Source organism: Pristiophorus japonicus, chromosome 7, assembly GCF_044704955.1.
Source record: "Pristiophorus japonicus isolate sPriJap1 chromosome 7, sPriJap1.hap1, whole genome shotgun sequence".
In the NCBI taxonomy this organism is placed as follows: Eukaryota; Metazoa; Chordata; class Chondrichthyes; family Pristiophoridae; genus Pristiophorus; species Pristiophorus japonicus.
In genome coordinates, this window is record NC_091983.1 from 113,145,152 (window position 1) to 113,170,349 (window position 25,198).

The following is a 25,198-nucleotide window of genomic DNA, read 5'->3' on the forward strand; positions in this document are numbered from 1 at the left end:
AAGTTCTAAATTGTGGAAAAACCAACTTTGCTAAGCTAGAAAGTGATTTGGCCATAGTGGACTGGAAACAGCGACTTGAAGGTAAATCAGTGTCAGAGGCATTCAAGGAGGAGATCTGGAGGGTTCAGACCAATTATGTGCCCTTAAAGAAAAAAGAAGGAACTAATAAATCTGGAACCCCCTGGATGTCAAGGGGTATACAGGGTAGGATAAAAAAAAATGGAGGTTTATGACTGATACCAAGGGCTCAATACTGCAGAATCTCTGGAGGAGTATAGAAAGTGCACGGGTGAAATTAAAAAGGATATTAGGAAAGCAAAGCGAAAGCATGAAAAATTATTGGCAAGTAAAATCGAGGAAAACCCAAAGATGTTTTATAAATATATTAAGAGCAAGATGATAAGTAAAGAAAGGGTAGAGCCTATTAGAGACCAAATATTAGTTGATTTCAGCAATATAATGGTCATTTAAAAAAAAATGAAACCCAAAAAATTTAAAAAGCTTATTAGGGATACTGACTCTTAAAAACAATTATATTTGGGAAATTTGCAATATCTGTGTGTGGAGGCAGGAGATGTGGGTATGGTTCTTAATGAATACTTTGCATCTGTTTTCACAAAGGAGAGGGGCGATGAAGACACTGCTATCGGGAGGAGATGTGTGAAATATTAGATGAAATAAACATAGTGAGAGAGGAGGTATTAAGGCGTTCAGCAGCTTTGAAAGTGGATAGGTCCCCAGGCCCGAATGAAATATATCCCAGGCTGTTAAGAGAAGCAAAAGAGGAAATAACAGAGGCTTTGACCATCAATTTCCAATCCTCTTCTGCTTCAGGTATGGTGCCAGAGAACTGGAGGACTGCTAAAGTGGTACCTCTGTTTAAGAAGGGAGAAAGGGATAGACCGAGTAATTACCCTAACCTCGATAGTGGAAAATTATTGGAAAAAATTCTGAAGGACAGGATAAATCTTCATTTAGAAAGACATGGATTAATCAAGGACAGTCAACACGGATTTGTTAAGGGAAGGTCGTGTTTGACTAACTTGATTGAATTTTTTGAGGAGGTAACAAGGAGAGTCGATAAGGGCAGTGCGTTTGATGTAGTGTATATGGATTTCAGCAAGGCTTTTGATAAGGTCCCACATGGCAGACTGGTCACAAAAGTAAAAGCCCATGGGATCCAGGGCAAAGTGGCAAGTTGGATCCAAAATTGGCTCAAAGGCAGGAAGCAGAGGGTAATGGTTGATGGGTATTTTTGTGACGGGAAGGCTGTTTCCAGTGGGGTTCCACAGGGTTCAGTACTCGGTCCCTTGCTTATTGTGGTATACATCAATGATCTAGACTTGAATATAGAGCGTATGATTAAGAAGTTTGCAGATGATACGAAAATAGGCTGTGTGGTTGATAATGAAGAACAAAGCTATAGACTGCAGGAAGATATCAATCAACTGGTCAGGTGGGCAGAACAGTGGCAAATGGAATTTAATCTGGAGAAGTGTGAAGTAATGCATTTGGGGAGGGCTAACAAGGAAAGGGATTACGCATTAAATGGTAAGGCACTGAAGTGTAGAGGAACAAAGGGACCTTGGAGTGCATGTCCACAGATCCCTGAAGGCAGCAGGCTAGGTAGATAAAGTGGTTACGATGGCATAGGGAATGCTTGCCTTTATTAGCCAAGGCATAGAATACAAGAGCAGGGGGGTTATGATTGAACTGTAAAAAACACTAATTAGGCCACAGCTAGAGTATTACTTGCAGTTCTGGTCACCGCATTACAGGAAGGATGTGATTGCACTGGAAAGGGTACAGAGGAGATTTACGAGGATGTTGCTGGGAGTGGAGAATCTTAGCTATGAGGACAGATTGGATAGGCTGGGTTTGTTTTCCTTGGAAGAGAGGAGGCTGAGGGGAGATCTCATTGAGTGTATAAAATTATGAGGGACCTAGAAAGGGCCTATTTCCCTTAGCAGAGGGGTCCACAACCAGGGGCTTTAAATTTAAAGTAATTGGTAGAAGGTTACGAGGGGATTTGAGGGGACATTTCTTTACCCAGAAGTTGTGGGGGTCTGGAGCTCACTGCCTGAAAGTGTGGTAGAGGCAGAAACCCTCACCACATTTAAAAAGTACTTGGATGTGCACTTGAAGTGCTGTAACCTGCAGGGTTACGGACCTAGAACTGGAAAGTGGTATCAGGCTGGGTAGCCTCTTGTTGGCCGGCACAGGCACGATGGGCCGAAATGGCCTCCTTCCGTGCTGTAAATTTCTATGATTCTATGATTCTTCTAACGTGAGATTTTGAAGGGAACACAAGGGATTCAGGTAAAGTTGGATTTCTAATTCTTTCATGACATGGTGCTCATGGTCATTTAGTAGTCATGCAATGATGAAATAGAACTCTTTTCTGTTCATGCAATCCAACGCATTGTGTTAGAAGCCAGATGGAAGTCAGTCACTCCTGGACTCTGAGACATCCACCAGTGCAGTGAGATTAGACAGCCCCATCATGCTGCTGTTGTTGTTCAGTGGGACAGGAATGGAAAGGGCTGGCACTGCATCAGTCGCCTGTTTAGTACATTGGTATGCAACAAATTGTCTGATGGTGCAGATGTCTCTTGTGGAAGGAGCCAGAGAGCTGAGAGCAGACTGTGCAAGAGACCATTGCCAATGGATAATTAGGGGCGGAATCCTGCTCACTACACAGAACCAGTGGGAGGTCACTGAGTTCATTATTTTCTGTCTCCTGCTTGTCCAGTCACTTTTGCCAGCAGGAATTTCTGCCCTTCATATTAAACATCAAGGGCCCAAAATTCGTCAGCATTTAGCGCCAAATTTTTGGAGGTATCAGTGTTTTTTTGAGCTAACTTAAGTTTGCAAGTTTTGCCAAGGGTATAACGCTATCCTTAACAGGTAACGGCCATTTTTGTTAAGTACCGTTTTTCTGATGTCACTCGGGGTCAAACCCACTCGTAGCGCCATTTTTGCCTATTTTTGCTTGTTTCGCCAATAATGATTTGTTTCAAAAATAGCGCTGGGGACCGCCGTGAAAAAACTTACCTTAGCAAATGGGAGTCCCATTGAAATCGGCGTTACTGATGGCACCATTCTAAATGGAGCTGAGTTGTAGGTTTTGGAGGGAGGGAACCATACGTATATTGTATATAAACTACTTAAAATGTACAGAGGTTAAAGACAAACTTTATTTCATTTGAAAAGTGAAATTGCGAGAGGGGTGTGCTTAAATTCCACAACCACCACCACCACCCAACGTTAGACGTCTCGTCTCCTCCGCTGCTCCGGGCGGGCTCGAGGCACACAGGGCCAGCACACCTGACGGCAGGATCACTCCCTCAGCTGGACACAGGAGCTCGGCGCTTGGCTTCCACATCCCTCCCTGGCCTTCTTTGGAAGTCGAGAACCGAAATCTCTGCCGACTCACAATTGTACGCGTTACCCTGGAAATGATGCTTCGAGTCGTATGTTGCGCATGCGCAGAGTGGGTCCGATTGACTAGGGCGTCAAACTTTTGGAGGGAAGGTTGTGTGTGCTTGTTCTTTTCGTGAGTACTGACTTTGTTGTGAAGCAAATTTAAGCATTGGGGGCAATTCTAACAGTGCCAAATCTGCTGCATGCATATTGTATAGAAACATATAAATTTACAGTGCAGAAGGAGGCCATTTTGGCCCATCGCGTCCATGCCGGCCGACAAAGAGCCGCACGGCCCTTGGCCAGCAGCCTTGAAGGTTACATATAAACGTATGAACAATGACAGAAAGGTAAAGAGCACCCAGCCCAACCAGTCCGCCTCACACAACTGCGACACCCCTTATACTGAAACATTCTACACTCCACCCCAACCGGAGTCATGCGATCTCCTGGGAGAGGCAAAAACCAGATAAAAACCCAGGCCAATTTAGGGAAAAAAAATATGGGAAAATTCCTCTCCGACCCATCCAGGCAATCAAAACTAGTCCAGGAGATCACCCTGGCCGTATTTGATTCCCTGTAGTACTTACCATTATACCTGCGCCGTCCAACAAAGGTCATCCAGTCTAATCCCAAATACCAGCTCTAGGTCTGTAACCCTGCAGGTTACGGCACTTTAAGTGCCCATCCAACCATCTCTTAAAAATGGCGAGGGTTTCTGCATCCACCACTCTTCCAGGCAGTGAGTTCCAGATCCCCACAACCCTCTGCGTAAAGAAGCCCCCCCTTCAAATCCCTTCTAAACCTTCCACCAACCACCTTAAAACTGTGCCTCCTCATACTAGACCCCTACAACAATGGAAATAGGTCCTTACTACCCACTATGTCCAGGCTCCTCAATATTTTGTACACCACAATAAGGTTTCCTCTCAACTTCCTCTGTTCCAATGAGAACAAACCCAGCCTATCCAATCTGTCCTCATAACTAAGATTCTCCATTCCAGGCAGCATCCTAGTAAATCTCCTCTGCACCCTCTCTAGTGCAAGCACGTCCTTCCTATAATACGGCGACCAGAACGCAGTACACCAGCTGTGGCTTAACCAAAGTATTATACAATTTAAGCATAACCTCCCTGCTCTTATATTCTATGCCTCGGCCAATAAAAGCAAGCATTCCGTATGCCTCCTTAACCACCTTATCTGCCTGGCCTGCTACCTTCAGGGATCTGTGGACAAGCACTCCAACGTCCCTTTGTGCATCTACACTATTAAGTGGCCTACCGCTTAATGTGTATACACTTTCCTTATTAGCCCTCCCAAAATGCATCACCTCACACTTCTCTGAATTAAATTCCATTTGCCACTGCTCTGCCCACCTGACCAGTAGATTGATATCCTCCTGAAGCCCATGACTTTCCTCTTCATTATCAACCACACAGCCAATTTTAGTGTTATCTGCAAACTTCTTAATCATATTCCCTATATTCAAATCTAAATCATTGATATATACCACAAAAAGCAAGGGACCCAGTACTGAGCCCCAGTACTAAGCTCTGCGGAACACCACTGGAAACACCCTTCCAGTCACAAAAACATCCATCAATCATTACCCTTTGCTTCCTACCTCCAAGCCAATTTTGGATCCAACTTGCCACTTTGCCCTGTATCCCATGGGCTTTAACCTTCATGACCAGTTTACCATGTGGGACTTTATCAAAAGCTTTGCTAAAGTCCATATATACTACATTGTATGCACTACCCTCATCGAACCTCTTGATTACCGACTCAAAACATTCAATCAGTTTAGTCAAGCATGATCTTCCCTTAACAAATCCGTGCTGACTGTCCCTAATTAATCCTTGCCTTTCCAAATGTAGATTTATCCTGTCTTTCAGGATTTTTTCCAATAATTTTCCCACCACTGACATTAGGCTGAAAGGCTTGTAATTACTCGGCCTATCCCTTTTTCCCTTCTAAAACAAGGGTACGACATCAGCAGTCCTCCAATTCTCCGGCACCATCCCCAGAGCCAAAGAGGACTGGAAAATGATGGTCAAGGCCTCTGCTATTTCCTCTTTTACTTTGCTCAACAGCCTGGGATGCATTTCATCTGGGCCTGGGGATTTATCCACTTTCAAAGCTGCTAAACCTCTTAATATTTCCTCTCTCACTATACTTATTTCATCCAGAATATCACACTGCTCCTCGATAGCAGTATCTGCATTACCCCTTTCCTTTGTGAAAACAAATGCAAAGTATTCGTTAAGAACCTTACCAACATCTTCCGCCTCCACACAAATATGTTTGCATGCTTTTCAAAGGAGAAGGCTAACTAGGCAGCAATATCTGAGGCACCAGAGAGCTCACAGAATGCTGGGGAGGAGGCCTTACCCAGATCGTGTGTACAGAGAGAGGCGACCATACCTGCACCTATGAAGCAGAGTGTGTCAGAAGGCTGTTCTTTCGAAAGGATGTGGTCGCAGAGATATGCCAGCTTATAAAGGTGGACATACAGCCTAGAAGTGGGAGGAGGACTGCACTGCCTGTAGAGGTGAAGATGACTGCAGCACTTGCCTTCCATGCATCCAGTTCCTTTCAGGCATCAGCTGGGAGCGTATGCTGCATCTCGCAGCATGCTATACATAGCTGCATTTGCCAGGTGACTACTGCAATGTCTCATCATCATCTCATCATAGGCGGTCCCTCGAACGAGGATGACTTGCTTCCACATGAGTTCACAGATGTTTCAATGAAGGACCCGATATTCCAGTCGTGAACTCCAGTTGAGGGGGTGGAAGATGCCCGTACATGGATTTTTTTAACATATGGTGACCGTTGCACATCAACCACCACACGGGCTTGACAGAGCTAGGTCTTTATCCAGTGGCAAGGATTAACCAGGACGACTGGAGACCTGCTCTGCTGCATGGACCTTGAGCGCACACATATCGCAGTGTAGGCAGGTCTGTGCTGCCCCTGGGCCCTCGGCTCTTCTGTGCCCCGTACCCTCATTTGCCGCACCTCTGCCACGATCTCTCGCCACTCCTCTGCCACAAAAGACTCATCGCACCTTCGCCACGATTGCCCATTGTTTAGGCCTACACTGATATCAGCCTTTCTGGAGTCATGGTCCAAGATACGTTTCTTTAACAATGTAACCCCTACTGCACTGAATACATGCAGGGACGACTTTATCAAGTTCCCAATGAGCTATGGGCTTCTCAAGAATTGCTGGCTTCCCCGAGGTACAGGCCGCCATTGACTGTACACACATCGCCCTGTGACCATCTTTAGATGATTTGGAGGTTTACCAGAACCGAAAAGGGTTCTGATACGTCCTTACTATACAGTGTAAATGCACACGAGGCCCATGCTTGAGAGGTCAGTCTGTGACCTGTCCTTTATTCCTTAGCACTCAAGTGATGGAAGTGGGTGGAGCTTCCCCTTTAATACCTGAAGGTCCAGGTTAGGAGTGTCTCCCACAAGTTCATCACCTGGTGATCATTGTTCTCACAGTGAACAACTTAGGTCAGATTATACATGGGTTACAATGCTGGTTGAATATATGACATCACCTCCGCCCCAAAATGTTATTGGGATCACAGGTTGAGTCTCTCTGGTGGTTTACGCTCTCTTGTAGAGCGCCTGAGTTGGGGCTCCGGTTATTGGGCGCTGGCCTGAGTGTCTGCGGTGCCTCAGGCCTGTCCGGACTGCCCACAGTGACTGGGCTCTCCTCCCTTTGGTTCCGGTGTTTGGTCACCTGTGGTGAAGTGAACTCTATATCGTGTTCTTCCTCTGCTTCTTCTATGGGGTTGCTGAACCTCGGTTTTGTTTGATCCAAGTGTTTGCGGCAGATTTGTCCATTGGTAAGTTTAACTACCAGAATCCTATTTCCCTCTTTGGCAAACACAGTGCCTGTGAGCCATTTGGGCCCTGCTGCGTAGTGGAGGACAAAAACAGGGTTATTTACATCAATACATCGTGCCCTCGCATTCCTGTCATGGTAGTCATATTGTGACTGGCGTCTGCTCTCGACAATTTCTTTCGTGGTGGGGTGTATAAGGGATAACCGGGTTTTGAGCGTCCTTTTCATTAGCAGCTCTGCAGGTGGAACCCCTGTGAGTGAGTGTGGTCGGGATCTGTAGGCCAACAGGAAGCGTGATAAGCGGCTTTGTAGGGAATCCCCTTGGATTCTGAGCATCCCCTGTTTGATTATCTGCACTGCTCGTTCTGCCTGGCCGTTTGAGGCCGGCTTGAACGGTGCCGTTCTGACATGTTTAATTCCATTGCCTGCCATGAAGTCCTGGAATTCAGTGCTTGTGAAGCACGGGCCATTGTTGCTGACCAAGATGTCCGGCAGATCGTGGGCGGCGAACATTGCCCGTAGACTTTCTACCGTGGCAGAGGATGTGTTTGAATTGAGAATGTCATTCTCGATCCATTTGGAGTAGGCGTCTACAACAACCAAAAACATTTTTCCCGTTAAAGGACCTGCTTAGTCCACATGGATGCGTGACCAAGGCTTGGCAGGCCATGGCCAGTGGCTAAGGGGGGCTTCCCTGGGCGCATTGCCCAGCTGGACACACGTGTTGCACCTGCGAACACAAAGTTCCAGATCTGCGTCTATCCCTGGCCACCAAACGTGTGACCTGGCAATTGCCTTCATCATGACAATGCCCGGGTGCTCATTGTGGAATTCTCTGATGAACATCTCTCTGCCCATCAGGGGCATGACCATGCGGTTTCCCCACAGTAGGCAATCGGCCTGAATCGAGAGTTCATCCTTGTGCCTGTGAAATGGTTTAAATTCCTCAGGGCGTGCCCTGTATGTGGCTGTCCAGTCCCCATTCAGGACACATTTCTTGACTAGAGACAATAGCGGGTCTCTATTTGTCCAGACTTTAATCTGACGGGCTGTCACTGGTGAGCCTTCGCTTCCGAAAGCTTCAACAGCCATGACCATCTCAGCAGCATGCTCAGTAGCTCCCTCAGTGGTGGCTAGTGGGAGCCTGCTGAGTGCATCGGCGCAGTTTTCGGTGCCCGGTCTGTGCCGAATTGTATAGTCATAGGCGGCTAACGTGAGTGCCCACCTCTGTATGCATTTGCATTTATGGCCTTGTTGTCGGCCAAAAGGAATGTTAGGGGTTTGTGATCTGTCTCCAGTTCAAATTTCCTGCCAAACAAGTACTGGTGCATTTTCTTTACCGCATATACACATGCGAGTGCCTCCTTTTCTACCATCCCGTAGCCCCTTTCTGCCTGGAACAGACTTCTGGAGGCATAAGCTACCGGCTGTAACTGACCCTTGGCATTGACATGCTGCAACACACACCCGACACCATAGGACGACGCATCGCACGTTAACACAAGTTTCTTACATGGGTTATATAGCGTTAACAGATTGTTGGAACATAACAAATTGCATGCTCTATTAAAAGCCCTTTCCTGGCTGTCCCCCCAGACCCATTCACGACCTTTGCATAGGAGCACGTGTAGCGGCTCTAGTAGCGTGTTCAATTTGGGAAGAAAGTTCCCAAAATAGTTCATGAGCCCCAGGGACAAACGCAGCTCCGTCATGTTATGGGGTCTGGGTGCTTTCTGGATCGCTTCTGTCTTGGACGCAGTAGGGCTGATCCCGTCTGCTGCTACCCTCATCCCCAGGAATTCTACCTCTGGAGCTAGGAAGACGCACTTCGCCTTTTTTAGTCGCAGCCCTACCCGGTCCAGTCTGCGTAGCACCTCCTCCAGGTTGTGGAGGTGTTCTTCAGTATCGTAACCCGTGATGAGGATGTCGTCCTGAAAAACCACTGTCCCTGGAATCGACTTGAGGAGGCTTTCCATATTTTGTTGGAAGATCGCGGTGGCCGAGCGAATCCCGAATGGACATCTGTTGTACTCAAACAACCCCTTGTGTGTCATGATGGTGGTCAGCTTCTTCAACTCACTCGCCAGTTCCTGGGTCATGTAAGCTGAGGTCACGTCCAATTTTGAAAAAAGTTTGCCACCGGATAGCGTCGCAAAGAGGTCCTCCGCTCTCGGTAGCGGGTACTCATCTTGGAGTGACACCCGATTGCTGGTGGCCTTGTAATCACCACATATCCTGACCGACCCATCCGCCTTGAACACCGGCACAATCGGGCTCGCCCAGTCACTGAATTCGACTGGCGAGATGATGCCTTCCCTCAGCAGGCGGTCCAATTCGCCTTCTATCTTTTCCCGCATCACGTATGGCACCGCTCTGGCCTTGTGGTATACTGGCCTGGCGTCCGAGTTTATGTGAATCACTACCTTGGCCCCCATGAAAGTGCCAATGCCGGGTTGAAATAATGAGTCAAATTTGTCCAGGATCTGTGAGCATGACACTCGTTTCACAGAGAAAATTGCATTGACATCGCCCCATTTCCAGTTCATGACAGCAAGCCAACTCCTCCCCAGTAGTGCGGGACCGTCCCCCGGGACAACCCAGAGTGGCAACCTGTTCTCCGAATCTTTGTGGCTCACGCCTACCGTGGCGCTGCCTTGCATCGGAATGATCTCCTTTGTGTATGTCCGTAGCTGTGCGTCAATCGGCAATAATTTTGGCCTCCTGGCCTTGGATGCCCACAACTTTTCGAACTGTTTGATACCCATCAGGGACTGGCTGTCCCCCGTGTTTAGCTCCATTGATACTGGGATGCCATTGAGGAGCAGTTTCATCATTATCGGTGGGGTCCTGGTATATGAACTGTATACGCGCTCCACATGAACTTGCTGAACTTCAGCTTCCAGCGATTTCCCCCAGTGTTCATTTCTGCAATTTCTGCAGGTATTTTGCTCATCTCTGCAAACTCCGGCTGAATGTATGCCTCCACGCCTCCAACATGAGCTGTTGTTGGAAACAAAAGGTCCCTTGCCAGTCGATCGTCCCTGACTGTCCCTGTGACTGTCCTTGAGTGCGCCATTAACAGGTGTTGATAGCCCCATTACTGGCCGCATTGTCCCTTGCAATGGCGTGAATCACCGTTCAGCTTGCCATTGTCTCTGTCGAACTCCCCCTCTGGGTTCGACTATATGTTGGGGCATACCCGATTGCCCTTGTCTGCCTGGAGAACTGTGTCTGCTTTAACAATGTTGAATCTCTGTCCCAACCATTCCTTAACACAGTGCCTCTCATCTGTTCTGCTAGTGGCTATGCTCGCGTGGTTTAAATCCCAGTTTCTTGTCGCCATTGATACATCCTTACTATACAGTATAAATGCACACAAGGCCCATGCTTGAGAGAAGGTCAGTCTGTGACCTGTCCTTTATTCCTTCGCACTCAAGTGATGGAAGTGGGTGGAGCTTCCCCTTTTATACCTGAAAGTCCAGGTTAGGAGTGTCTCCCACAAGTTCACCACCTAGTGGTCATTGTTCTCACAGTGTACAACTTTGGTCAGATTATACATGGGTTACATTGCTGGTTGAATACATGACAGGTTCCACTTCCTAAACGTGCAAAATGTGTGTGATCATATGCAGCATATCATGGCAGTTGATGCCAGATATACAGGGAGCATCTATGATGCTTTCATCTTACGCAAGAGCGATGTATCTTTTTTGTTTCAGCAGCAGCCAGAAGGGCAGAGCTGGATTCTGGGAGACAAAGGTTATGGGCTCGCACCTGGCTCATGACCCCCCTCCAAAAAATGCAGACAGAAGGCGACGTCACTACAATATCTGCTACATAGCCACTTACAGCATTGTCGAGAAGGCAATTGGAGTGCTGAAGCAGCATTTCCGATGCCTCGATCACTCTGGAGCTTTCCTGCAATACTCCCCTTACCAGGTCAGTCGCTTCACTGTCTGTGCTGCATGCTGCACAACTTTACCAGCATGAGGGAACAGGCAGTGGACATTGAAGAGACACCTCATGCGAGAAGAGGAAGAGGTTGATGATGATGATGATGAGGAGGAGGAGGAAAAGGAGCAGCAGCAACAGGAGAACATAAGAAATAGGAACAGGAGTAGGCCATAAGGCCCCTCGAGTCTGCTCCGCCATTCAATAAGATCATGGCTGATCTGATCATGGACTCGGCTCCACTTCCCCACCCGTTCCCCATAACCTCTTATCCCCTTATCGTTCAAGAAACTGTCTATTTCTGTCTTAAATTTATTCAATGTCCCAGCTTCCACAGCTCTGAGGCAGCGAATTCCACAGATTTACAACCCTCAGAGAAGAAATTTGTCCTCATCTCTGTTTTAAATGGGCGGCCCCTTATTCTAAGATCATGCCCTCTAGTTCTAGTCTCCCCTATCAGTGGAAACATCCTCTCTGCATCCACCTTGTCAAGCCCCCTCATAATTTTATATGTTTTGATATGATCACCTCTCATTCTTCTGAATTCCAATGAGTATAGGCCGAACCTACTCAACCTTTCCTCACAAGACAACCCCCTCATCTCCGGAATCAACCTAGTGAACCTTCTCTGAACTGCCTCCAAAGCAAGTATATCCTTTCGTAAATATGAAAACCAAAACTGCATGTAGTATTCCAGGTGTGGCCTCACCAATACCTTATATAGTTGTAGCAAGACTTCCCTGCTTTTATACTCCATCCCCTTTGCGATAAAGGCCAAGATTCCATTGGCCTTCCTGATCACTTGCTGTACCTGCATACTATCCTTTTGTGTTTCTTGCACAAGTACCCCCAGGTCCCGCTGTACTGTGGCACTTTGCAATCTCTCTCCATTTAAATAATAACCTGCTCTTTGATTTTTTTCTGCCAAAGTGCATGACCTCACACTTTCCAATATTATACTCCATCTGCCAATACTCACTTAGCCTGTCTATGTCCTTTTGCAGATTTTTTGTGTCCTCCTCACACATTGCTTTTCCTCCCATCTTTGTATCATCAGCAAACTTGGCTACGTTATACTCAGTCCCTTCTTCCAAGTCGTTAATATAGATTGTAAATAGTTGGGGTCCCAGCACTGATCCCTGCGGCACCCCACTAGTTACTGGTTGCCAACCCGAGAATGAACCATTTATCCGGACTCTCTGCTTTCTGTTAGTTAGCCAATCCTCTATCCAATCCAATATATTACCCCCCAACCCCGTGAACTTTTATCTTGTGCAGTAACCTTTAAGTGGCACCTCGTCAAATGCCTTCTGGAAGTCCAAATACACCATATCCACTGGTTCCCCTTTATCCACCCTGCTTGTTACATCCTCAAAGAATTCCAGCAAATTTTTCAAACATGACTTCCCCTTCATGACTTAAGAAAGGAGGAAGAGAGAAAACGAGTAATTACAGACCAGTTAGCCTGACATCGCTAATGGGGAAAATGTTGGAATCAATTATTAAAGATGAAATAACAGCACATTTGGAAAGCAGTGACAGGATCGGTCCAAGTTAGCATGGATTTATGAAAGGGAAATCCCACTTGACAAATCTTCTAGAATTTTTTGAGGATGTAACTGGTAGAGTGGACAAGGGAGAACCAGTGGATGTGGTGTATTTGGACTTTCAAAAGGCTTTTGACAAGGTCCCAAACAAGAGGTTGGAGTGCAAAATTAAAGCACATCTAATTGGGGGTAGTGTACTGACGTGGATAGAGAACTGGTTGGCAGACAGGAAGCAGGGAGTCGGGATAAACGGATCCTTTTCAGAATGGCAGGCAGTGACTAGTGGGGTGCCGCAGGGCTCAGTGCTGGGACCCCAGCTATTTACAATATACATTAATGATTTGGATGAGGGAATTGAGTGTAATATCTCCAAGTTTGCAGATGAAACTAAGCTGGGTGGCAGTGTGAGGAGGACGCTAAAAGGCTGCAGGGTGACTTGGACAGGTTAGGTGAGTGGGCAAACGCGTGGCAGATGCAGTATAATGTGGATAAATGTGAGGTTATCCACTTTGGGGGCAAAAACAGGAAGGCAGAATATTATCTGAATGGCGGCAGATTAGGAAAAGGGGAGGTGCAACGAGACCTGGGTGTCATGGTACATCAGTCATTGAAAGTTGGCATGCAGGTACAGCAGGCGGTGAAGAAGGCAAATGGCATGTTGGCCTTCATAGCTAGGGGATTTGAGTAGAAGAACAGGAGGTCTTACTGCAGTTGTACAGGCCTTAGTGAGGCCTCACCTGGAATATTGTGTTCAGTTTTGTTCTCCTCATCTGAGGAAGGACGTTCTTGCTATTGAGGGAGTGCAGTGAAGGTTCACCAGACTGATTCCCGGGATGGCAGGACTGATATATGAGGAGAGACTGGATCGACTGGGCCTGTATTCATTGGAGTTTAGAAGGATGAGAGGGGATCTCATAGAAACATATAAAATTCTGACGGGACTGGACAGGTTAGATGCAGGAAGAATGTTCCAGATGTTGGGGAAGTCCAGAACCAGGGGACATAATCTAAGGATAAGGGGTAAGTCATTTAGGACTGAGATGAGGAGAAACTTCTTCACTCAGAGAGTTGTTAACCTGTGGAATTCTCTACCGCAGAGAGTTGTTGATGCCAGTTCATTGGATATATTCAAGAGGGAGTTAGATATGGCCCTTACGGCTAAAGGGATCAAGGGGTATGGAGAGAAAGCAGGAAAGGGGTACTGAGGTGAATGATCAGCCATGATCTTATTGAATGGTGGTGCAGGTTTGAAAGGCCGAATGGCCTACTCCTGCACCTATTTTCTATGTTTCTATGATTCTAGTTTACTTGACAAAATAATGCACATGATTCTGGTTTACTTGAAAAAATAATTAACTTTATTAAACATTTGTGCACTTGAACTACACTTTAATAAAAAATGTTGTTTCAAACTTTTCAATTAAAATCACTGAAATAACAATAAAAGAAGAACAAAAGAATAACACAACAACAACAACAGTAGCAAACAAACTTTAGCTGCAGCCATCTCTTCTCCTCCTTCTTCAAACACTGCCACACCACGCACCGTTCTTTCCCTCGCCCCTCTTGCACTTGCCACTATATCTACCCTTGGCCGTTGGTGCAGCTTTAGCCCTATTGCCAATGACCCCAAGGTATTTATTTCTCAGCTATGGCACTGCACTTCTTGGTTAACAGACACAGGAGACGTCAATCTGGAAGGCCCAGCTTGGGCCTCTTCAGCCTTTTTAGATTGTGGATCAATCAAGGTTGGTCTGGGGATTGGAATGGGAGTGGCATCAATTGATGCCGTCAATCGCCGCTGGGCAACGACAGCCTGGGTGTGTTTCCGTATTGCAACAGTTATCTCGGATATTTCCTCCCTAATCTCTCCCGACAGTGTTGCAACTCCTCCCGACAGTGTTGCTTCCATTCTTTCCGGCAGTCCTGCAACTTCTGCTGACAGTCCTGCTATTTCTCCCCTCATCCCACCCATGGTCTCAATGAGCGATCTGGTTAGCTCAATGCTCTCCCCACTCATTCCTATGAGCTCTGCCACCTCCGGTGTATCGTGCATTCCAAGCTTTATTCATTGCTGAGGGTTTCAGCTTGCCGGGATCCTTGTTGCCGCTCTGCTGCCATCTCCTTTCAAAGGCATCTACCAGGGCCTCACTGTCGTCCTCATTAAATTTCTTGGCCCTTTTCCTTTCAGATTCAGTCTCCGTTGGATGAGTTCTCTGGATCTCCTTTTTAGTTTTGCAGCTCCCCGATTTCATAGGTACTCACAGATCTACTAGAGCTCTTTAAAAATGGCAGACTCGTCACATGGGAGGTGGTAAACAGGAGTTTTCCCCCCGCATGCGCAGAGAATGGGCCTCAGTTATTCGGCGCTATGAATTAGCTCCACCCACAGAAGCTTAGGGCTTTCTGCGTGGCGCCAAATTCAAAAAGAAAAATGGCGAAACTTCCGATTTTTTTTTGGCACTTCCTTGGCTTAAAAAATCGGCCGTCAATCTTTAATAATGCCAAAAAAAAGTCCATGTGAAATTTTGGGCCCCAAATAACTGTATCTAAGCACTTGAAGTCTCATTTTAAAAATACTCAACTCAGATTACATCATCAGACTGTCTGTATAGATGATAGTTACATTAAAAAAAATTCACGTGTGGGCATTGCAGAAAATGTTTATTTAAACGGAAAATTGTCTTCTCTTCTGATCCAAGCTGCATGTAACCCTATGTTACAGCAAATGTCTCCCCTAGCAACCACATTGCCATCAATTAACAGGAGACCGAAACAAACCAATTAATATAATCCCTACTACCAAACCCATGACAAGACGTACAGTGCCAATTAAGAGTCCATTTTTAGAAAGAGTAAAGTAGCATTTAATATTAAAGGTAAAAGAAAAATAATTGCAAATGCTGAAGTAAAAAAGCCCCCAGAAATTGCAGTAAATAAGCAGGTGCATCCACTTCTGAACTGAGAAAATACAGATTAATGTTTCAGTTAGACAGAGATATTTCCAACATTTTGTGTAATTTTATTTAATATTTGATATCAGCATGGAAAGCAAAAAAAGAACATTTTAAATTTATATAGCACTTTTCACGACCTCAGGAAATCCCAAATCACTTTATAGCCAATGAGGTACTTTTGTAGTGTAGTCACTGTAGGAAATGTGGCAGCCAATTTGCACACAGTAAGCTCCCACAAACAGCAGTGTGATAATGACCAGATAATTTTTAGTGATGTTGATTGAGGGATAAATATTGGCCAGGACACCGGGGAAAACTCCCTTACTCTTCTTCGAAATAGTGTCATGGGCTCTTTTAGGTCCACCTGAGTGAGCAGATGGGACCTCGGTTTAACGTCTCATCTGAAAGTCGGCACCTCTGACAGTGCAGTGCTCCCTCAGTACTTCGCTGAAGTGTCAGTCTAAATCTTTTTGCTCAAGTCTACTACTAAACATGAATTTGGAGGAAATAATTCAAATAGTAAATGACACTATTTACCAGAGAACACTGAAGGAAAACTAGAATCACAGAATCTATCCCACAAACCAACAATCAAATAGAAGTAAAAAGAAAAACAAAAAATGATGAAAATCAAAAATGGAAACAGGAACTGCTTGAATTCGTACAGCATCTGTAAGGAGAAAAGATCCTTCATCAGAACTGAAAACTGCAAGATTAGAAGTTTTGTAACTAATGTTGAACACAAAAAAGGAGGAAGAACAACAGGCATTGCAATAACAATGAGGAAGTTAATGGTATCAATGGCTGCGAACTGTTGTAGGATTCACAACATTCTGGGACCCCCTACTCAATGGACATGTGTCTGGAATTTAAAAGGGAACTGTGTTAGACTTTTGGAGGAGAAATGTGGACAGAAATATCTCGCTATTAGGCGCCTTTGGACTAAACTAGGGCCTTTTAGATTGAGTTTGGACATCTTAACTTGTATGCTGGGTCTGCATAGGGCAGCTAACCCACCTGGGAGGCAGGCCCCAGGGAGACTTTAGCAGTCCAACAAAAGCCCACTTACCAGGGACCCAGATACATACATATTTTAATAGTTCTTAAAACAGCTATACAGAAAAACCCTAGCATCAGCAAAACACACAATGGACAGTATCAAGACCTGATTACATTCTAACAGCACCATTCAAAAACCCCATCAACACCTTTGGGAATCTTGTATCATGCTAATGCTCAATCGGCCCACCAAAATTCTCGCAGAGGGATCACATTAGAGTTGATCAGCCTGCCAAAATCACACACAAGCAGTCATCAAAAATCAATTGTGCACCCGAGTTTTGGCGCGAAAGTTTAAGCAGCCTCTCAGGTATAACTGGTGGTCACTTTTGGGCTGAGGAAACACTTTTGAAGAAACGTACCCGAGAACACTCTGGAAAAACACTTGGACTCTGGGTTCTTTGACTCTGGCTTTGAAACATCTAACTTGCCTCACGAGGTTACAGCAACGCAACAAGAAGAACCTAACAAGAAGCCTCGGAGTCACTGAAAAACCAACAATCATCCAGCGCTGACTCAAGGAAAAAACTTATTTACCATCAAAATGTCGACCAGTGGTAATACCGAAGACACCGCAACCAGCCAAAGAATCCACAAGCTTGAGGAGAGAGAAAGCAGTGTGCAACTGGCTAAACTGTGGAGAAATCCTTTGGTAAGCATAGTCCCTGCAATTTCAGAGCCTAACTTAGTGTAGTGGTGGGAGGTGTTTTTTTTTTTCACTGCATAACCTCTGTACCCGTTGCGTATATGTTTTCCCCCTTTTTCTGTACATTTTGTTATATGCTATTAAGTTAATTAATGTGGTGGGCTATTTTCTAAATAAAATATTTGTTCTTGCACCAAACAGTTGTCTGTTTACATCTGTCATATCCCCTAAATAATTCCAAGCCCTAGAACGAGGGAGTGGGACGATTTGAAACGTCAAGGTCAGAAAAGGCTGACAAACCCATCACCCTCTACATAATGGCAAGCCAGGTAGGAGCTTGGTACAAAGGATGTGAGGATGTACTCGGTTCTGGTGGAAAGAACAAAAATGGAGGAAAGAATCTCCGAATATGTAATTAAGAAAGTAAATATTACCAAAAAGCAGGTCATAAGCCTGTTACGGGCTGAGCGTCCAGTGGACGCAGCTGCTAAGAGGACCGAGAGCAAGGACCAAAGAAGGTCAATAGAGAAGGCTATTTGGTTGGTCTGCTACCAAAGACAGATCCAGTTGCTGGATAGGAAGGTCAAGAAATTGGTAGCAGAGCTCCGGGAATCCAAAGAGTACTTTGCAGTAAATGTTTGAGGAATTAACTAAACATTACAGCTAGAGGAGGCCCACAGGAATAAGCAGGACTATTTCTAATGCCAAGTAACAGAGGCAAAGGGGAATGAGTGAGCGCTGTGGGAGGAAAATGCCGCCTAACAAAAGTAATAAGAGAAGAGGAGGAGAGGATACGGGATGTGCAGACAGCCTATAAAGTAGCCAGTAGCAAGGGCTTTGGGGTAGAGAATCACGGGCCCTGTGAGGCCAAGATAAAAAGTTTAACCCAGGCCCTATCTAATGCTAAGGGGATGGTATACCTGATAAGCCCAAGCGCTCCTAAGGGAGACGTGCAGGAGCAAGGGGGAGTAGAGGGAGAGAGGGATAGAGTGGCAGAAAGGGGTGTCCAACCACTGCCTGTAGCCCTACCGAGGTTAAGCCTGGCAGTACAGAGAGAGCGTGGCACTCGAGGAAATACAAGGTGTGTCAGGACCGGGGCCGATGTGCCCGATCCAACAACAAAAGTATGGTGCTGGCAAAAGTGGTCAGGGACAAGGGGTCCTGGAGAGTCAATTTGTAATCACCCATGGAACCCAGCAGCTCTGGGCAATGGTAGCTCATTTAGAAAAGTGAACCCCTCGAGGGGATCGCTCGGTCCATTTTATGGACAGAGCAGGCAGCCGGTATAAATGGCTGCGATGAGGCTGAGCAGGCTAAAATGCTGTTTTCTACTTGGATCGCAAGGTACACCAGGCCCTCTCTGCAGATAGCAAGAAGGGGCAGAGCACATACGCTGCGATCCAAGAAGAGGTGTTAGAGGTTCTGGGCCTAAATGATGGAAGTCCGTTTTCCCGGGTCGAGAAAACTCTGCAACAGGCAGGCAAAACTCCACACGCTTTTGCAGACAGGCTGTGGCCCGTCTACGAGAGAGCATGTGGGGGAGATCTCGATCAGGAACACCTGGACCGGGAACCAACAGCTCCATGGGAGATTACAAATTGGCTCTCCAGGGCCCCTTGTCCCCGACCACCATTGCCGGCACCATACTTTTGTTGTGGAAGAGGGTTTTAAAGTCAACCCAAAGAAGCACAGATCGGCCAGCCAGAAGTAAAATTCCTGGGGCTGACTGTGCGCGCAGGCGAGAGGGCTATCGATAAGGCCAGGAGAGAAGCAGTGCAGGAATTGCCAGCTCCTCGTTCTGTTACTGGAGTAAGATCTTTCTGAGGGCTTACCGGTTACTGCAGGGATTTCATTGAGGACTACGCAGCCACAGCAGCCCCCCTACCCCCTACAAAGGAGTGGAGTGGAACTGGGATAAAAGCTGCAAGGAGGCGTTCACTCAATTAAAAATAAACCTGCAAACCGCGCCAGCTTTAGGGGCTATTGATGGGGATAAGGAGTTTTTCCTGGAGGTAGCAGCCAGTGGGGATAGCCTGAGTGCAGTGCTGCTTCAGGAGCGACATGGCCAGCTCAGACCGGGGGTCTACTCCTCCAGGGTCCTCACAGATGTGGAGAAGGCATACCTCAACTGTGAGGGTCACCTCCTCGCCACTTATTGGGCAGTAAAAAGATTCCTTATCTTTACAGGGGGGTCTCTGTGGTGTATGTAGCACACAAATCACTGACTCCACACGGTCTGGTGTTAATCTAACTGCTGTGACCTTCGTCCTTTATTGAACAGCTCCAGAGTGACTCTCAGGTGTGGTGGTCAGCCTTTTATACTGCCTCTTGCAGGTACTTTCAGGTCTCCCACCACAGCGCCCTCTGTGGTGTACCATTGTGCTTATTATACATTTAAGGTACCAGGACGATACACACATCAATACATAACATCTCACTTCCCCCCTCAGTCCCGAAGCCATTGCCGGGTATCTCGACCTTGTTTGTAAAACGGAAGGCAGGTATTCATAGACAGTGCGTTTGTATGGTACATATTATCTGGTACAGATGTTGCGTCAACGGGTTGCGGGTACACTGAGCAGTTACATTAAATAGTTATTAACTGGTAGCGGATCCCTGATTTCCTCATTAGCTCTTACCATTAATTGTACTTCATATCCATTATTTTACACAAGCACAGTGATCATTCAGCATTAAAATATTAATTCTTATTATAAATCCGTCATCGCACATTAACATAGCTCATTTTAGACTCGATCTTGCCTTACAGAAGTCACTTTGTGGGGACCACCACGTGGTAAGGCCCTTTTAAGACTCCCAGGTGCATTTCCTTTTTAAGGCGCCATCTTTGATGCAGCAGGATTCCACGAGGCTTCTCCTTGGGCGCCGCCATCTTTGATGCTCTGCTGCTCTGGACACGGGGCCGCCGCCATCTTGTTCTCCGCCACTCCAGATGCCCTCCGCCGCCGCAGCCTCCGCTCCCCTCCGCTGCCACCTGACTTGCCACCTCTCCTGCGGCCGTCGTCGTCGCTTCTCCGGCGGCCGCACTTGCAGCCTCCCCTGCGGCCTCCATAGCGGCCTCCTCTGCGGCTGTCATGGCCGCCGACCTCCAGCTGCTGTTGCTGCCCGACTCTCCCTCTGCGTGGGCCCCTCCGATCCGCCGGCCATCCTGGATCCCTCGCACCCTGCCCGCAGCGCCCCGCCGGCTCACCACCCCCGCCCCCCCCCACTAGGCCCGCCTCTGCAGGGCTGCTTGCCTGTGGGGGCTGAGGCTGCAGGATTTCTGTGGCTTGAGGTCCGGGGCTGGGGCTTGCTCTGCTTACATGTGGGTGGATTGAGGCTGCAGCTCCAGCTCGGTCGGCGCTGCTCTCTGGGAACCCGGGACACTGCAGCACCCCGGGGAGCAGCAGCCTGTGGAGTGGTGAAGTCTTCCCAGCTCCCACGGACCTTCCCCATCCACCTCCGGCCGAGGAGTGTCGGCCCATCGCCTGCAACGACCCACAAAGGTAAACCGTGCGTCTCATCTCCATGGGATACCTGCACCATCATTCTGCCAAGAACAGCTATTAGTTCCCTGGTGTAGGTACGCAGCTTCGCCGTGACAAGGACCAGCTTGGGTCGTACAGCTGGGTTAATCCACAGTTTATCAAAAGTTCTCTGACTCATCAACAACGGACCCGAGCCCGTGTCTACTCACAGGGACTCCGTTGATTTTTACTTCCATTACCACTGGGGGCGAATCGTCGGTGCACGTATACAGTCCAAGCACCTCATCATCTTCTGCCTGCTCCTCACTGAACAGTGGATCATCCCCCATCTCCTCAGCCACACGGTGAGTCAGATTTCTTTTACACATACGCTGAAGGTGGCCTTTCGTGTGGCAGGTATTGCACGTATACTCCGCAAACCTGCACCGGTGAGCCCCATGGCTTCCTCCACAACGCCAGCATGCTGCTGCTTGATTGGCCCCCCTCAGCAGACTCTGAGTTCCAGGACCCCGAGGTCCGTGCTCTCTGCCCCGGGCAGAGCCACGTTCTGCAGTTTTTTCCGCGGTGGGCGCTATCCTGTGGACAGTGCCTGCCGGGTTCACGACTGTGTGGATCATTTGCTTGGTGCTGCAAGTCGAGGTCATATATACCTGGCTGATGGTGATGGCCTTTGTCAGGGTGACTGTGGGTTCCGTGGCTAACAGCTTGTGAAGAAGGCCCTCATGGCCAATCCCCATGACAAAAACGTCCCGCAACGCCTCGCCAAGGTGTGCGCCAAAATCACACGGCGCCGCGAGTCTCCTGAGGTCCGCAGCATATTTGGTGACATCCTGGCCCTCGGGTCTGCAGTGATGGTAAAATTTGTATCTGGCCGTGAGGATGCTCTCCTGCGGTTTCAACTGGTCACGAATGAGTTCAGTCAGCTCCTCGTATGACTTGTCCCTGACGCTCCCAGGTGCCAGCAAATCCCTGACGAGACAGTAAACCCCATCTCCACAACTGGAGAGCAATATCGCCTTACGCTTATCTCTCATTGCGTATGTGTTCTCCGTCAGGTCATTTGCTGTGAAATAGTACTCGAGCCTTTCCGTAAAGGCCTCCCAATCATTGCCCACGGTAAAATCCTTTAGCGAGCCCAGAGTAGCCATGGTAGCGTGGAGTTCGTCCGCTTCCTCGTTGCCAATGTGGTGTATGTAGCACACAAATCACTGACTCCACACGGTCTGGTGTTAATCTAACTGCTGTGACCTTCGTCCTTTATAGAACAGCTCCAGAGTGACTCTCAGGTGTGGTGGGCAGCCTTTTATACTGCCTCTTGCAGGTACTTTCAGGTCTCCCACCACAGCGCCCTCTGTGGTGTACCATTGTGCTTATTATATATTTAAGGTACCAGGACGATACACACATCAATACATAACAGTCTCCAATTACGCTCCTCACCCATCACATGCCCACCCAAATGCTTCTAGATGGGAGAATTAAAGATGGGACAGTGAGCAGTACCCGCATTGCTCGCTGGACCCTACTTCTCTCCCAAATGGTGAAAGGTCTTTGTGAGCCTAGACGAGCGGCCAACATGATCTACTCAGGGGTGGCCCATAGGTGTTCCATAGAAGGGGTATGGGACGTCGATGTAGGATTTCGGGCCGGGATACATCCCACAGGCCGTGAAATCTACGTTGATGGCTCCAGCACTGTGTCGGCAGACGAGCGACTCAAGGGCTGCGGGTCTATGACCCACGGGCAGGCATTGCCCTGGCGATTAAGCTCCCGAGCACCATGAGCGCCCAGCATGCCGAACTGTCGGCGGTGGTGTATGTTGTGACCCACCCCGAGGAGTTCCCAACCCCGTACACGATTTGTTCAGATAGCATGTTTACCTGCAATTCGTGTACAGAATACCTGGCCATCTGGTGCTGTCGCGGGGTATACATCTGCGGACGGGAAACCGCTAGCAACCAAACCGTTGCTGGAGAGAATCATGCAGGCTCTCGGCAGTGAAGGGCAGGTGTATATACATAAGCTAAAGGCCCACTCAAAGGCCGAACCTCGTGGGGAGGGTAACCAGCGGACTGACACCCTAGCTAAAGAGGGTGCTCGTAATGGTAGTTTCTGGGACCCATACAATTTAGGACCCGTGGCAGCAATTAGGAGCAGAAACTTGACCAAAGGAGTGCAGGGGTAGCATTGGTCCTGGACCTTAAAACGATTCAGGCGCAGGACTCCGCCCTGAGATCTGCTTTGAGTTTGCTAGCCAAGGGGGAGAAAGTAGAGGGCCAGTATAGTGCAGCTAAAGTGGCTGTAAATGAAGGCATGTTGTTCCATGGGGATCCGTGGATTGTTCTGCAGCAGCACCAAAGAGAATTCCTCCAACTGGTCCAGGAGCCGGACACCCCGGACCTGAGACCACCTGGCAACGGTGGAACAGGCAGGGTGGTGGCCGGGACTCAGGGAGGAAATCCGGCAGTTATGCTCGGAGTGTTTGGTGTGTGTAGCTAACAACCCTGACCCCCAGAAAAGGAAGGTGTCCATGGGGCGTATCAGAAGGGTAGAGGGACCATGGCAGTCGATTCAGATCGACTACATTGGGCCCCTACCCACCGCCCAGGGAGGATACAAATACTGCCTGGTTTTGGTAGATGTTTCCTCCAAATGGGTGGAAGCCTTCCCGTGCCGCACAGCGACCGCACTAGGGACAGCTAGAATTTTAGTTTGGGAAATGTTCTCCCAGTGGGGACTTCCACAGTATGTGGAGTCTGACCAGGGAAGTCATTTTACCAGGAAGTTGATACAGGCCACCCTTAAGGTGCTCAGCATCGAGGGGAAATGGCATGTCGCCCACAACCCACATTCATCGGGCCCTGTGGAGCGACTGAAACAGACTATAAAGGAGAGGCTGTGAAAGGAGATGGGAGACTCACCCAAGGCATGGATGGATGTCTTGCCGTTGGTCCTAATGGGGGTCCGGGCCAGCCCGTCGAAAAGCACGGGGTATTCCCCGCATGAGCATATGACTGGCTGGATCATGCGAACTCCCACCCATATGCTAGTCCCGGTGCTTACTGAGGGCCAACTCAGTGAAGTGAGCCGGGACAGCTTCACTAAGAATCTGTTTGAGCACCTCAAACAGATTCACTGGCAGGCTGCTGGTAACATGGGGAGGCAGCACGGGAGCAACCGATTGCTGTTGGAACCCCGTAGACATCATGAATGGGCGGTAGGGGATCAGGTGATGGTAAGGAACTTTGCGCGGGTAGGGTTTTTGAAGCACTGTACATGGGGCCATACAATATTGTTGATAAAGCAAGCCCCATGGTGTACGCTGTCAAATTGCTCCGCCGCACGAAATGGTTCCACATCAACCAGTGCAAGCTGTACAACCCAGGGTCAGCTAAGCAAAAAGGGCAGCCAGGAGGGGTGAGCCGTCCTCAGGATAAGGGCCCCCAGCCAGCAGCCCCCAACTGTGGGGAACCGCAGAGGAAGTGTGGGCAGGCTCACAGGCTGTACAAGTAGGGGCCGTGAGCTGCATTACTGAAGGAGCTGTCCCACCTATAGTTTGGGACTCGTACAAGCCCAGGTACTCGAAGGCCTTAGAAGGACCTTCTGCACCCCGCTGCCCAGGTTCCCATGGTCCCCTACGCTACGATACAGACTCATCCCAAGAGGGACTCCAGGAAGCAAAGACTGTGGAAGGCGGGAGACCACTTACGGGCAAAAGGTCGCAGGCCTGCAGTGCCCAACTGTAGGGAACCGGCAGAGGAGGCAGCAGCCCCACTGGTCGTAGCCTCTGAAGGGAACGAGTCTACAACAGAGGTAACAGCCCCACCAGGCACTGAACCCGATTATGGGAAGCCTGTGGGGGAAGTAGCAGCCCCACCGGACATAGGTTCCGACTATGGGGAACCAACAGGGGAGATAGTAGTCCCACTAGCTTTAGGGTTAGGTGCTGTTCACTGCATAGAGGGAAGGGCCATCCCACCTATTGTATGGGACTCGGAAAATCCCCCGAGTACCTAGGACGCCATGGTCCCCGGTACAAATGCTGCCCAGATCCCGCAGAAGGCACAGGACATCCAGGATGTAACCTGGCCACCCGGAGACGGGTGGCACTGTATATAGCTTTGGTTTAAGTTAGTATCTAAGTTAAAGGGGTTTTGAGTTTTAAGTTAGTAGTTTGGTTTTGGATTTTAGAGCTTTCAAGTTAAATTTGAATAAGCTTACCTTGTAGCCAAGCCAGAGAACGTTTTCTAAAAGGCAAGGCT